The following is a 12,155-nucleotide window of genomic DNA, read 5'->3' as shown; positions in this document are numbered from 1 at the left end:
GTTTTCCCTGTTATGTCATACCGACTGAAAATAAAATTTGATTTGATTTGATTTGATTTAGAGATAAGAGGGTTTATTATTTGCTGGTTGAAAAAAGATCAGGCATTGTTAAAGGACATTCAATCTTTGTTAGGAAAATTAAATTTTATAGGGGCTTGTGTCAAACAAAGTAGGGTGTTAGTAACTAGAATTTTGAATTGGCTTAGAGACGTGTACAGTGAAACAGCTGGAAATCAATTCTTGTTTGTAATTCCACTGCAAGTGAAAAAAGATTTGCAGTGGTGGGATAATTTTTTACCAATTTATGATGGAATATCAATGATGTCAGGAGGACCTTGGTCAGGGGCTGATGAAGTATTTAGTTCAGATAGTTGTTTGACTGGTTGTGGAGGTTTTTGGAAAGGTAGCTTTTTTCATGCTAAATTTCCAGAATTCATTTTGAATAAAAAGTTGCATATTGGAGCCCTACAAATGTTGTCATTAGTGGTCTGTTTGCACTTGTGGGGCAAAAACTTTAAAAATTTATGAATAAAAGTTTTATGTGATAATCAGGCAGTTTGTATTGCATTAAACTTAGGGAAGGCTAGATGCCCTTTCTTACAGGATTGTTTGAGGGAAATTTGCTTTATTGCTTCTATAAATGAGTTTGAGATTAAGGCTGAACACCTTTCTTCTAGTGACAAAAGGATTGCTGACATTCTCTCCAGATGGGATAAGTCAATAGATAATGCAGTCAAATTTGCAGAGTTAACTAAGGACTTTAAGCTTTTCAAGTATGATGTGTCAAATAAAGACTTTAGTTTTTGGAATCATTGGTAGATTCCTCTCATTCATAAAAAAAAAAATAATAATAATATATATATAGTGATGTGTGGTACTCATAAGTCATATTAAGTATCTGTATTTTATTACAGAGCTTGAATTGAAGCAGCTGCGAAGGGATTTGAACAGCTCTAATAAAAATGCTTACGCTACAGGCACTAGGAGTAATTTAAGGATTCAATTTGAGTCGTTTTTAATGTTCTGTATTTATTTTGGCTTTTCATTTTTACCAGTTTCTACAGAAACATTGCAATTATATTCTCAATTTTTGAGTCGCACATTTAAGTCAGTTGATTCCATAAGAAATTACATTAGTGGTGTTAAAACCATGCATCTTTTGTTAGGTGCAAACATAGATCATATTAATAATTTTCTTTTAAATTTGTCTCTAAAAGGCTTAACTAAAGGTAAATTACATATGGTTAAGAGAGCGGAACCAATGACCCCTGAAATTCTTTTAAAAGTGTTTGATATGATTAAGGTATCAGAGCCAGGTGGTATGGTGTTTTGGTGTTTATTTTCATTTGCGTTTTTTTCTAATGGCAAGGAAATCTAATTTAGGTCCGACTGATAATAAAGATTTAAAAGATCCTAAGTTTCTTTTATCAAAAGATGTGATAGTTACTGATAATGGCCTGTTAGTGCACTTTAGACGGTCCAAGACCATACAGGCAGGGGAGCGTGTGTTGAGAATTCCTTTAATAGCATTGCATAATTCAAGTCTTTGTCCAGTTAAAGCATACTCAAATATGATTGATGTAATTAGGAGAACGCCTGATAAGCCTTTGTTTTGTTGATGACAGGGAAACCAGTATTTTATCGCCATTTTTTAAGTGTATTGAAAGAAAAAATTATGTTAATTGGTTTGAATGTGGAAGACTTTTCTTCTCATTCATTTAGACGAGGTATGGCTACTTATGCCTTTCGTTAAGGTCTACCGGCCGATGTTATTCAACTCATGGGGGATTGGCGGTCAGATGCATACAAGTCATATCTTCATTATTCATTAAATGATAAAGTAAGAATAGGAAAATTTATTTCGCAAAAGTTAGAAGATCCTGAAGTTAGTGAGTACAAGGGTGTTTTCTGAATGGCTTTTTCCTTTGTCCTAACGGAAAAGGGGTTTTGTTTTTAGAGAGATGGTTACACTTACTGGACAAGATATGGTATTCAAATGCCAGTAAAGTCTTCAGGGATCTTTTGTTTTTGGTCAGTAAATTTAAGATAGGTTTAAAGTCATGTTTAGATAGGTTTAAAGTCCTTCTCAGTTTTACTTTCTTAATTGTAGGATTAAGATTATGTTATTAGGTAAAATGTGCTACTTTAATTAGTTCATATAAATGTGTATATTACAATAATAATAAATGAAATTTTGTCATTGGTTTACATGTTCTTCGATGTATTTTTCAGAAGTTCGTAGAGGCATTATTATTGGAGACTCTATAATAAAACATTTATCACTGATCGAGGGAGTAGATGTGTATCCATTTCCAGGGACCATTATTTCACGACTAACACGTCAAATTGCTGGAATTAGTTTGCTGCAATTTAGTTTTATTTTGATACATGTGGGCACCAATAATGTGGCCAACGGTGAAAATGTTTCTTTTATGTGCAGTGCTTTTGCTGATCTGATTAGGGGAATAAGATCACGTCATCCTTATATTCGTATCATAGTGTTGTCAGTACTCCCTCGACCGGTAGATGATGCGGTCAAAAAAACGTTATCCACGGCTTAAATTCATACTTGGAAAAGGATGAAGGAATTGCTAAAGACTTATTTTTTTTATTTATCAGATCATATAGACCATTTTGTTAAAAAGGCGAAATAAAAAAAAGCATTTGTTTGCTCGCATGGATGGAGGTCTGCATTTAAATTTTGAGGGTATTAATCGTTTGAGAATTTTTTTCCTCAGAGTCATTTCAAATTTATAGTGATTTCTACTAGACTGTATTTTCAAGGGAAGTAAGCCATGGTCTTGTTTCATTTAATGATTGTTTGATTATCTTTCTTAGATATTAGGTTTTACCATTTCAGCAATTGTTGTAGGATAGTTAATGTTACTTTTGCTGTTGTTGTGTTTTCATCTTATTGTTCATATATTTATATGAAGTTCTACTTATTTATATAGTGAGGTGACCATGGTTTTGTATTGATTTTGCAGGTTATTGTCTGGTATGAGTTAAATTTATGTTTACCGTACTTTGATTTGTTGAGTTGGGCTTTGGGTTGACGGATTTATATGTTTCTGGTTATTTAATCATAAAATGTTTAATTATATGCATTTAATGGCACGACAAGTGAACAATACATATTGACTATCATTTGGTGTTGTTTATTATTTTCCCTTTATTAACCGTTAAGAGAGTTAGCACACTCATGTATCATAGAAGAGCTGAGAATAATTATATTGATACGGTGTTTGAACTCTCTTTCGATGAAGCTATAACGAATGCTAAATGATGCATATTTAACGCGATATAAAATCAACAGCTCGGAAAACACAATAATATTGATATAATGATATACAATGATATTTCTAATAGTTCACGCTGAACTACAATTCCAATTACCAGGATCAAATTAAACATTAACATGCACGAGGTAAAACCAAGTCACACATAGCCGCGTAGCCTCGCGATTGCGCCATGATGTTAAATTCCCCATAACGCCGTAAGATTGCAGGACGAAAATGATGTTTTTTATGAAGATAGTGATGTCACGGCGTTATTACGGCGATCTTGGCGTTTCTATGGAGCTCCTTTGCGTTCTACTGCATTCGTACGGAGTTCTAGTTACCGATGGCCTGCGCTCATGGCGCTCTCAAGGCGCTTCCACTGCGTCAATCGAGTTGTCGTAGCACGCGCACTGCAAGTGCACTACGCTTTCACGGCGCTCACACTGCGCTGATGGCGTGTTGTTTTGCACACAAAAAAAACAACGTCTCCATCAGTTCTTCATTCTTCCATTTGATCTCGAACGGTTGGGATCATACCCGCCAAAAGAGGTGGTAGGGAAAAGAAGGCAGAGAAAGATAATCCTGGATCTGCTGGACCTGCATGTAGGCAAGCAGTATCACCGTGTGTTGTTGCACATCAAAGTGAAATGAATGTTGCAGATATCATTTCTTTATATTATTTTGTTGGGTTGGTTTATTATTATTCAAAAGCTAAATGACGCGGTAGAAGCGTATTGGGAGCGCAATGATCGCCGTGGCGGCTTCGTACGATCGTTGTAAGAGAGCAGTAAGACAACTAAATCTCATTGTGAAATATCACAAGTACCCACTCCTTGTCCTCAATGCTAAGTATTGGATATAAGAAAACCGCAAAGTTTCCTTTAATTGACTGACAAAGAGTGAACACACACACACACACACACACACACACACACACACACACACACACACAAAATGGTTTTCGCCGGGTTTACTTAAGTAACTCCCAATAGAGTCATACTATTACACTAAGGCGTCGATCAACAGAATGACTACTTCCAGGTTTCGTGCGCCTTATCTATTTCGGCCAATGAGAGGTCACTTGTAATAGTAAGTGCCGTAGACGCACAATATCAGCGAGGTAGAGACGCAGGGTAATCTCGGAGAACGCCGTGCGATTACCATGCGGTCGCCACCAACAATCATTGCGTTCGCAATGCGACCTCTGTACGCGCCAATGGTAATCATGCGGCGATGTAGGATATCCTACTGCGCTGCTACGGCGAACTTACGGCGATCCAACTGCACTATTGTCAGAACGCCGAGCGACGGCGTTTGTTTTCGGCATGCTCCAAGTGCGCGACGTCGCTCGGTGATCTATGTGATCCCACCGTGTTAACTGGCGATGCCATTGCAATACCGCGTCGATGCAAGCGATTCCATTGCGCGCAGAGCGGCGTTTCTAGATTTTTCTCGGACGCCGTGGGAACGCAGCATTAGTATGACAGCGGTTTAAGAGTTAAGTAGTGTTTAATTTGCAGATACAAGCACGCCAATAAGAATATAATAGAATTTATTGGTATTAAACCTATAGTTCATCAGCCACCATCATATACATATTCAACCGTTACAATTAAAGTTAACGCATGTTAAAGTAATTCACAAACGTATGAACCATATATAAAACTAAACATAATGTTATTGAAAGCATGCGTCAGAATATAGTAACAGACATCAGAGTGATCAAAATTGGTAGAGATTATCGTTACTGACATGTATGAATGACCTGAATGAGGTGACAATTATGAGAATTTGCAACCGACTACATGTGTGCATATTACTAGCTGATTTAGGGGCGGGGCGTTCCCTCTCCCGTTACATCGTCCAAGTTTACTTTTTGTGTCAATATCGGAGGAAAGCGAAACGATACGCTGAAAATGCACCATTTTGGAGTAGGAATTATTAAAAAACTGTTTGGGAGTAACCCATCCCCCTGCCAACATTTTAAAGCATATAAATTTCAGGTTTGAGGGAGGACGCATGTCAAAAGATTACGCCCCCTCTTACTTCAATTTCTGGAGCCGCCCCTGCATATTAAAAGCATGGTCGATGCAAACAAAATTATAGAGCTAGTATAAGCGCCTTTAAAGTCATTTATTCAAAATTGAAAACGGATTAGTTAATAGTATGACTGTATTGAAACATTATTCCATTGACGTATAGAGATTAAATTCAAGATTGTGTTTAAATAGGGTAAAGGGAAGCTAAATTGAATAATCTTCCTTTTTTATATCGGTTATAAGAAAAAATAATTTTCGCCTTTCGCTCGCTACAGATTTTATAAAAAATGAAAAAAAAAATGTATTTATTTATTTTTAGCTCGCTCGTTCCATTTTTTGGCCTAAAACCGAGTAACAAAATATTGATTTGGTTTGACCTTATGGTATCATTTAAAGCATCAAGAAGAAGATATAGAACAGTTGTTTTTTATATAAATCGTTCTCAATGTGACTTACTTAATTGTTTTCAAACACACCTACAAGGTACAAAGTTCCAGACATGAGCGACGGTATCAATGCGATCTCAGCTTTTGTGCCCCCATATTACTCCTCCATTGCTATAAATAGGATTCCGAACGAGTAAAGTATACCATGGGTGATCACGTGAGCGAGGAATGCACCGATCACAATCACCCAGCACCAAGCACTATCCTGAACAAAATCCAATTGATTTTCTTTCTGTATCCGTGTTTTGTCAACCAGTATTATATTTAAGAGATAGTAAGTTATTGTTTCAGAAAAATGCATTCGTAAAGCAGTTATCTATATGGCTTCTCGAAACTCTTTCGCTATCGTAGTCGTCATTTTTTTTAATCTACAATACTGAGCACATTTGTTTTAAAGTAACAGTAACACATAATTGTAGATTGATCAAAAGCGTTCAATTTTGCAAACACTGTAGTCCCAATATATACCATATCCTTGATATTATGATTGCACTGTATATACAATTGCAAATACGCCACAAACATACTGTAGCTAAAGCACGTTAACAAATAAAAAGAACCGAACATGAATAATTCAATGCAAGGTCGTTTCTCCAAATCAATATCTTCTTTTCATTTAAACAGCCCGTAAGTAAATGAGTCCAATGGAAATCAATACAACGAGAGTACTACTTATAAATGACACTTCTGAAACTTGCCATTTCTCTTAAAAATCATGTTTAATACATGGTAAATATTTAATAATTGTTTAAATGAAAGACTACTGAAACAAGTCCAGTAATCGACAGTTGAAATATAAAAGCCGTGCAAGTCTTTAAATACGTTTAAAATGGAAATATCTTAGAGCTTGATGTAGCCATGAAAGAGACATTCGATTTTTAAGTAGTATATACAAAGGCCAATATTATGACTTAAAATTGTAACCAAGCAACCATTTCAGTCATTTAATTAACCTAGACGACAAATGGCGGCATGACGAGTCCGTTGAAAGAGCATCGAAAGAGAGTTGTAAGTATTACTGCTGTATTGCGTTTTTATTTTCCTACATTTAACAACTTGAATACTCTACTCCTCTTATACTCTCAAAACAATTTTATTGAGTAGTATACACATTTGTGAAGGATTTGCATTATAACGAATTATAGAAAAAATAACGAGTCATTCTTACGTTTTATGATGATGTCCGTTCATTTGCTCTGGCTCGGAAGTGTCATTGGCTCTTTTTATATACAGCTCCTAAAAGAGCTGGAGCCACTGTTTCGCACTCGTGTGTAGATTTAACATGTTTAAATTGATTGCCAGTGAAGTGTACTATTGCAAAGAAATAAGATTCCCAAGAATTAAGTTTAACTGCTAAATTGAAATTACTACGCGATCTACTTGCAGCGAAGTTAAATGTACCGAATAATCCGGTTTCATTTCAGTTTAACGTAAAACAAGGGCTGTCACAGAGACAGCGCGCTCGACTATTCCGCCGATTTTCAGTGTAAGGATTGAAAAGTTTTGGCGAAACATGCATGGAACACAGTTATCTAACTTGATTATTCAATTAGATTGGATGGTTGAATACAATTGTATAAAGTCTTAATGCAATACATCAAATAGTTGCTGAGATATTATCCTATGTGTGCTAACATGCAAGACCTTAACCAAAATGGCTAAGTCGCATAATAAAGGGGCAAAAATTATATAATATGAAAGACAGAGCTATCTTACTTGTTTAAATGAGAAGGTTAAATGGTTGGGAGCCTGTGTGTAAAGTTTCAATGCAATACATGATGTATTTGCTGAAGCATTGACTTAAAAGTGGTTACATGCAAAACCTTAGCCAGAATTTCTATGTTGAATAAAAAAGGGCCATTATTTGAATTTAATACAAACTAGAGTTATCTTACTTGGTTATTTAAGTAGATTGGATGGTTGAGTACCATTTTATAAAGTCTCAATGCAATTCATCCAGTAGTTGCTGAGATATTAACCTATGTGTGCTTATATGCAAAACCTTAACCAAAATTTCTGAGTCGAATCATAAAGAGCAATTATATGCATTAAATGCAAACTAGAGTTATCTAACTTGGTAAATTAAGTAGGTTGGATGGTTGAGTACCATTGTATCAAGTCTCAATGCAATACCTCAGGCAGTTGCTGAGATGTTAACCTATGTGTGCTTGCACGCAAAACCTTAACCAAAATTTCTATGTCAAATAATAAAGGCTTATTATTCGCATTAAATGCAAACTAGAGTTATCTAACTTGATTAATTAAGTAGGTTGGATGGTTGAGTACCATTGTATGAAGTCTCAATGCAATACCTCAGGCAGTTGCTGAGATGTTAACCTATGTGTGCTTGCACGCAAAACCTTAACCAAAATTTCTAAGTCAAATAATAAAGGCTTATTATTCGCATTAAATGCAAACTAGAGTTATCTAACTTGGTTAATTGAGTAGGTTGGATGGTTGAGTACCATTGTATGAAGTCTCAATGCAATACCTCAAGTAGTTGCTGAGATATTAACCTATGTGTGCTTGCACGCAAAACCTTAACCAGAATTTCTAAGTCAAATAATAAAGGCCTATTATTGGCATTAAATGCAAAGTAGTTATCAAACTTGGTTAATTAAGTAGGTTGGATGGTTGAGTACCACTGTATAAAGTCTCAATGCAATACCTCAAGTAGTTGCTGAGATATTAACCTATGTGTGCTTGCACGCAAAACCTTAACCAAGGGGTGACGCCGACGCCGACGCTTGGGTGAGTAGTATAGCTCTATCTCCTTATTCTTCGAATAGTCAAGCTAAAAATGGCCAAATATGGGCATCAGTTTTTATCACAGTACAACAAGGCTGAAATACACAAACACATTTACACTAAATTTTTAATTAAGATGTTGGAATACATATTTGCAATAGGTCCGTGGTGATATCAACTTAAGCAAATAAGCCGTTTATTCAAAGACAGAGTCATTTCAAAATTACTTCGGCTTAAATTTACAAAAAAATCACATAAATTTACGACTATATGCACATATATATATGAAAGTTGGTCTTTTTCGCTGATTTGAACAAATGTCTTCATGTGCCATACATTGTATTCTTTTAAAGTGCAAACCCATTTAAACAGATATTTAGATGTTCCATGAAAGTTACACAGTGGATATGGCTTACCTATTGTATCTTCATCTTTTCAATTTTTCCCTTTTATAACCTGTTGAGGTTACCTTTGGCTAAGGCCTGATGGAAAATAACCTAATTATTTAATGAATTAAAGTTAAATAGAGCAATAATTTGCACATTGTTTTTAACTGTAAGCACGTTGTTAATTTAAGTATCAGCCCAATTTACTGTTTGGTAGATGAAAATAACAAAGTCATTATTTCATTTCAAAAGCGCAATAAAGTAAATAATTAAGCAGAAAAAAGTCAAGTACAAGTAGTAGAGGAATTATTTAAGTCAACATTGATCTACTACGCGTCATAACCAGTGAAAAGAATTATTAAGAAGGGCAAATGTAACAATTATGAGGTCAAGTCTGTTAAGTTGTAAAACTGCAACTCTTATTGATTAAATGTGGTATAAATTGAAGGCCTATAGGCGATCTCATTGGCTTGAAATGTAGGCTTTAAGTGGGTTATTAGTGAATGACAAGAATGTATTAATATATCATGTGTTTTCGGTCCGGATCGAAACTCAGACCATACAATACACTACGTTGCTGGTAACTCGGCAGGCCTTGTAATCTGTTTTTAAGTGCGTGCCCTCGTGTCGATCCTTTCTACCTGGACCGGAAACACATATGATATATTAATAATTTATTGACAGCCACTGATAACCTATCAGTATCTTTTAACAGTAAAATGTTACTATTTATAAATATTCCTGGCCGGATCAAAAACTACAAACCTCGGACACGCTGTGGTATAGTTTGTGGACGAGTCGAAAAAACGAAACCGGAAACCTGGGCTTATGTTGAGATCAGACGAAACCGAGTCTTGTGGCTGAGAGGTTTGTAGTACATGTAGTTGAAGCTAAAATCGCATTCTTAGACGAGTGTACGGATTACCCAGTATAGTCTAGGTAATGTGATGCTGAGGACTACCACAATCGTGGCAGCGATTTTCTAAAAGAACCGTTGCGATTTTCGTCAGCTCGGAAGCCTTGTGACTCAGTTTAAATTTCATTTTTAGCTTGCCTTCCAAGATAGTATGCAATAAAACTATGGATAATTTAAGTATACGAGTATTGCTTTATTTAATTAAGTAACTATTGAACTTATAAGTATCTTCCATGGCCGAGAGTGTAAGATACATGTAGGTTCATTTCGACCCGAGCGTAGGGTGTTTTGCGGAAACGAGGTTTACCGAGTTTCCGCAAAACACCCTGCGCGAGGGTCGGGGTGAAACTATCTTACACGAGCGGCTATGGTACATACTAATATGAATTTGATAACAATATATATAATTGTAATAGGGTAGTTTTCTTATGGCCACGACTATATTAACGGTCTAACTCAGCAGTAAGGGTTCAGTGTACTTGATTAACACGTCGGAAGTCGTTAGGGGCTTTTATTACATGTATTATAAATCCACAGCTCTGAAAGTATATAAACATCAACTTAAGCATATCACACAAGAGTTAACAATTAATTCAGTCTATTTTCTATAATACTTTGAGAATCAATATTCCTCATAATTAACACTATTTTCTAGCTGCCATACTATTACGTAATATAATCATATTAAAACAATACAAACATCATATACAAAACAGGTACAAACACATTTCACAACATTACATATAATCTAACTCACCAGCTGTAGGCCAAACTGCCTTTATATTCTTCCTGACACATACATTCAACTGGTGCCGCAATTCTAAAATAAGTGGATTTATTAATATTACTTATAATATTAACATGCAAGGTTGAATCACTATCTTGACCTTTTAGAAATATTATAACTATCATATTTCCAACTTACTAAATACTTATATAGATACAACTGCTCAAATGTAATTAAAACAATTACACTTCTTAATAAACAATATTCTAGAAATACTAGGTTCTAAAAGTATAACTAATAGACTAACCTTCAATATCTTTTCCCGCCAATTCCAACAATTACAGACAAAGTAAAATATGATGTGTTCGCCTTGAAAACAAAGAACCGAATGATCCAGTGTTCCCACCAAAAAATGTCAATTTAGGGATTATAGTCACAGATGACCACACAGCAATTATATTTTAAAATTACTAAGAAAGACAACTCTGTACATAACATCAAATCAGCTGATTTGCTCGTTTTCTCCCTTGCATTACATCAAACTCACTTAAAAATAAAGATGTAATAATTATGAAACTTGGACTTTGTTACACAATTTTGCTGGATGACATTGAATTTAAGGAAAACAATGGTAAATAACATGGGCCTTTCGGATCCTGATCAAAGATCACAATTACACAAAAACTACTAGTATTTACAGACATTATTCAAGAGAACAATTAACATTGTTTTCTCATACAAAGAAAGTACAAATTGGCGCGATGTCAGTTGAGGGCGAATCGGGTTGCTAAAATTTCATTGAAACAACCTGGTAAAACACCAGAAAACTATTGCTATAAACCGTTAAACATGCATTGTATCAACTTACTTTGTTGTATTATTCAAAATATGAACCGTCGAGTCTCTAGAGGAGTAACTGACTCTTTCTCTCTCGTCAATATTCGTACACCTCATGGTTACACACCACCATTTGTTATTCCCTATATAATTCAATGTAAAATTATAATTTTTAGGCAACATTTAAAGGCATTTCGAGCGAATGCAGGCTATGATAACCACATATATTCTTAAAGTACAAGCTTTAAATTACCTTTTAAGCCAATAAAAAAGGGGGGTCAAGTTATTCCTAAGAAAAATCACTCCACTCCAAAACAAACTCTGAAAATTGCACCGTCCGCCATGACAGCTCTTCCAAAGTGACCTTTCAACTATAGGGCAGCGGTTATGCTTTAATCTCTACTCTAAATGATAAATCAAGCAAGAATAGATATTTAAAGTATAAAAGTTTCAGGAATAATGATAGTTTTGATTTACAGTGAATTGAGCATGTGAAAACATGTCTATCAATCATAAGAACTTTTTTTATTGAGAATTTTCCACACAACGGTAATGGTGACGTCATTCCTCATGAGCAATATGGCGGATCGAAATGGGTTCAAAATTGCGCGCGTCTATTTTAAGATAAGGAATTACAGTATTTCTGTAACACTACAATAATGTGTTATGCTGGATTCAGGAAGGACAGTGAACAACATGCTTTCCGATATATCAAGAACCATTGATTTCAATTTGTTTGTATAAACCTCCCCCACTTGGTTTAAAATTGACAGCA

At 35.2% G+C, this 12,155-nt stretch overlaps 1 long non-coding RNA gene across 1 annotated transcript; it reads right to left on the bottom strand.

The window, feature by feature from the left end:
- Positions 1-10,563: 10,563 nt before the first annotated feature.
- On the bottom strand, positions 10,564-11,718 carry LOC128219747 (uncharacterized). Its single transcript, XR_008258647.1, has 3 exons — positions 11,634-11,718; positions 11,412-11,523; positions 10,564-10,912 (listed from the first exon to the last, which is right to left on the bottom strand). It is a non-coding gene; the product is annotated as an uncharacterized LOC128219747 (long non-coding RNA).
- Between the last annotated feature and the right edge of the window lie 437 nt (positions 11,719-12,155).

The sequence above is a fragment of the Mya arenaria genome, chromosome 15 (assembly GCF_026914265.1).
Source record: "Mya arenaria isolate MELC-2E11 chromosome 15, ASM2691426v1".
Classification (NCBI taxonomy): Eukaryota; Metazoa; Mollusca; class Bivalvia; order Myida; family Myidae; genus Mya; species Mya arenaria.
The sequence above is the reverse complement of the archived record's forward strand: the minus strand, read 5'-3'. Positions and strand labels throughout refer to the sequence as shown.